The 4,594-nt window shown below is 34.5% G+C and overlaps 1 pseudogene; it reads left to right on the forward strand.

Annotated features, from left to right (window-relative positions):
- The first annotated feature begins 212 nt into the window (after window positions 1-212).
- LOC132190930 (spermidine hydroxycinnamoyl transferase-like) lies at window positions 213-4,238 on the forward strand (annotated as a pseudogene).
- Window positions 4,239-4,594: the final 356 nt, after the last annotated feature.

Here is a 4,594-nt window from a genome sequence, read left to right on the forward strand (position 1 = left end):
AAATCATGAGTAATTGTAGGTAGCATACTTGTGTCCTACTTGTGTCTTACTAAGAATGATATGACTATTAAAATTATCATTAGGCTTGTGATTGATCATGATTGAATTTTAATCAAATGATGATTTTAATAGCCACATCATTCTTAGTGAGACACAAGTAGGCCACCTAGAATTACTCGAAATCACAGCCTTCCAACCTAACTACCACAAATATGCCACAGTTTGGTCTACCACAGGTAAGCCTGCCACAATAGTTTTGAGGTGATTTTGATAAGATTAAAGGGTGGTGGTAATTTGTGGGGGAATATATGTACTTTTCCGTAAAAATATTACTTGCATAAATATCTTGTTACCAAATTTACTATGAAACACCATAACCCATTTAATCAAATAGTTATTACAAAATATTTATACCCCAACGAATTAAGCTCCTTTTATTTTGTTATTTAATTCTCTATTAGGTTGTGGTTTTTTCTTCTCCATAATGCTCTTATCTAATTCGCATTGTAACTTACAAAGATCCATCTCTTCATAAGAGTTCTTTGAAACTCTTGAAAAAAGTGTGTAATGGAAAGATATAAGATATGTATAATAAGTATTTATGTGAGTCATATGAGATATTATTTTATACATAAATATATTCTGTGTTATTATCCATCCTAAATAATAATTTGAGATTGTTGCTAGTTGATCTTAGCTGGTTAAATTATGAATAATTAAATTATTTTATTATTTTATAACAAACAAAGTGCACATCGTTCAATACAGGGATAAAAGTAAAATTGGTCTTTGTGGTTAACCTAAATTATAAATCACTCCCTGTGATATAATAAATAATTTATAGGTCCATGTAGTTGGCATAAATTACAAATTACTCATGTAGTATTAAAAATAATTTATAGGTCATCATGGCAAGTCCAAATAATTGTTTACTTCCTAAAATCAATTTATGACAAGTAACTTAACAAAATCCGAAATTAACCTAATATCTTCAATGTGAATGCTCTCTCTCTCTCTCTCTCTCTCTCTATATATATATATATATATATATATATATATATGGGAAAATACATTTTACCTCCCGAACTATCTACCCATTTGCACTTTGACCTCCAATGTTTTAAAAGTGACACTTGACCCCCCAACAAAAAACTTTCAAATTGTTACAATTCGACCATTCTGGCTTTTTTTTTTTTTTTTTTTTTTTTTCTAAAATGCCCCCATCTCAAGTTAAAAAAAAAAATTAAAAATTAAAAATTAAGGGGTGGCCGGCCACCCCAGTTGGGCCTAGGGGTGGCTTCGGCCACCCTAGACCAGACACCTCTTAATTTAATTTTATTTTATTTTATTTTTTTTAACTTGGGATGGGGATATTTTGGAGAAAAAAAGTCAAAGTGATTAAATTACAATAATTTAAAAGTTTGGAGGGCTCAAGTATAACTTTTTTAACATTTGACGTATCCTCATAAATACGCCGTTGGACTATACGAAAATTCTAACTTTGTAAAGGAACCACCGCACTCATGTAAATGTCATTTCAACAAACGGCATGCACGATTTGCGGCAACTGAGTGAAACGTTTTTTTCATTTGAGTAAGATTAATACTACCCTTTAGGTCTATTTAATTATTGTATTCATTTTATATTATTTAATGGGACGTGTTTTAAATGACTTTCATATTAGTCACTTTAAAAAATTAAAAAAAGAAAAGTCACTTAAAATACATCACATTAACTAATATGAAATCATTTATTAATGGATGTGAAGAGTAGCATTCATTTTATATTATATCATGTGACGTGTTTTAAATGGTTTTTCATCTTAGTCACTTTAAAAAGTTAAAAAGAAAACCATTTAAAACACGTCACGTCAACCAGTATGAAATCATTTATAAATGGATGTAAAAAGTTGCATTAACTATTCTTCGCACCTATTTATCACACTCATTTCACACCAGCGTACGTGACATGTGTTAAGTTGCTTTCCATATTAGCCACTTAAAACACGTTACATGAGCCAGTATGATAAATGGGTGTGAAAAATTAATAGCATTACTGGAATAATGATGTACACCACATCAATATACTACTTTTATCCCACTATGCTGAAGTGGCAGGATTTAGTAGCCATTGCATATGGCTTTTTTATAAGGACTAATCCAAGAACTAGTATACCCTACCACGCTAGCATAGTTAAATAAAAGTAAAATATTTGTATCGTATATAAAATTACTCTTTTTTGTTCTTGAGTAAGGTTGCACTTCACACATATTTATCACACTTATATCACACCGGTTAACGTGATCTATTTTAAGTAACTTCTCATGTTAGCAACTAAAAAAAAAAAATGAAAGTGTAGCCACTTAAAACATACAACATCAATTGTGTGACATAAGTATAATAAATGAGTGTGAATAGTCGTATTTCTCTTTTGATTTTTAGTTCTTGAGTAATGTTATTCTTCACTCATTTTATACCGAATGAAATGGAATGAATGTGATAAATAGATGTGAAAAATAATATTATTTTTAGTTGTCAAGGTTGTGGCTAAGAAGGAAATTTCAAGCCACAACCATGTCCATTTGGCCTTTATAAACCAACGGCAGTACAATCGCGTAAACAACCATTCCCAACGTTTTCTCATCCTTAGGGTAATAATGACGGTAAGCTTTATGGGTTGCTACACAGTGAAGCCATCAGAGGCAACATGGAACGGCCCCCTACCCTTATCAGAATTGGATCAAATTGGCACCGTAACTCATGTTCCCACAATCTATTTCTACCGTCCGGCGCTAAACTGGCTTTCACCACCTGACACCACTACCAACACCCTTAAAGACACATTGAGCAGGGCATTGGTGCCTTTCTATCCTCTAGCAAGCCGCCTACGGTCAACTGGCGGAGGCCGTCTCGAGCTGGACTGCAATGCCGAGGGGATTCTATTCTTTGAAGCCGAATGTGAGGCGAAACTAGACAACATCGACCACTTCTCTAAATCTCCAGAGTATGATTGCCTTTTCCCATGTGTAGACTACAACGCCCCAATACATGCATTGCCAAAAATGTCGGTGCAACTCACTAGGTTCAAGTGTGGGGGCATTAGCCTCAGCCTAACAATATCACATGCTATTGTTGATGGACCAAGCAACCTGCACTTCGCTTCTGAGTGGTCTAGGCCTGCTCGGGGCGAGCCATTAGGGACAGCGCCATTCCTTGACCGTAAAGTATTACAAGTTAGAGATCCCCAACCGCAGACTGCTCCCGACCTCGACAAATCAGAGTACAACCCTGTACAACCCTTTACCGGTCGTGCTCTGGCAATCAAATAGTGTAGAGGAGGGAAAGAAGGAGAAGATGGTGGTTATGATAAAGCTTTCCAAAACCCAGGTTGGAAAGCTCCAGAACATGGCAAATGAGGGTAATCTCAAATCATCATTTTTCTCAAAAACTTAAATTAGTAGAAAATGATAAATTTAATCTGTATTCTAACACTCCCTCTCATTTGTTGGCTCAAACTTTCTATTAATAAATAAGACCCAACATGTGAATACTCAAGATTTAAACTTAGAACTTTTGATTCTGATATCATATTAAATCGCATTTGTCCAAAAAATTTAAGCTAATAAAAAATAATAAATTTAATCATTTAATCAATATTCTACCATGTAAAATTAGTGACAGTGATCATGCTTACACACGGTACCAGACGGTGGCTGGACACATATGGAGATGTGCTATTTGGGTTGACTTAAGGAACCGTATGAATCCGCCACTACCACAAGGGTATCTCGGGAATGATTCTTGATATTATTGCAAGAAGCCATGTGGGAGAGTTGATGAACAAACCATTAGGCTATGCTTCGAGAAGGATAAGACAAGCCATCGACAAAGTGGCGGATACGTACGTGAAGTCAACTATTGAATTTTTGAGAAATCAGCATGACTTGACGTGCTTTCAAGCAACCGAAGGGCCTCTATTTGGAAACCCAAAATGTTGAGGTGGTGAGCTGGTTGACACTGCCAATCTACGGCATTGATTTTGGATAGGGGAAAGAAATTTACGTGAGCCGGGAGTGCATGATTGTGATGGAGACTTAATAGTCCTTCAAACTCCTAATGGAGATGGATCTTTGATGGTGTTGTTGTGTCTGCAAACGGCTCATATGGATGCGTTTAAGAGGCACTTCTATGAAGATATCATAAAATTTGTAGGGGGAAAAAAGGAAAAGAAAGAATAGAAGATATCATATAATTTGTAGGGGGAAGAAAGAAAAAGAAAGAATAGAAGATATCATATAATTTGTAGGGGGAAGAAAGAAAAAGAAAGAATAGAAGATATCATATAATTTGTAGGGGGAAGAAAGGAAAAGAAAGAATATATTATAATATATAATATCGCTTGCTTCTGAAATTGACAAACTAGGTAGAAAATAAGCATATATCCATGATTTCAAGTAAGAAATTTCTTGAATAAATAAATGTACTATGATTTTGTTGACAAATGTAGTGATTTGGAAAAATTCATCTTCAGAATCAATCCTTGACGTTTTCCTACCTTCAAAGTTGGTTAAGATGGCATCATTGATAGGATTTG

Source organism: Corylus avellana, chromosome ca8 (genome assembly GCF_901000735.1).
Source record: "Corylus avellana chromosome ca8, CavTom2PMs-1.0".
NCBI classification, from domain to species: Eukaryota; Viridiplantae; Streptophyta; class Magnoliopsida; order Fagales; family Betulaceae; genus Corylus; species Corylus avellana.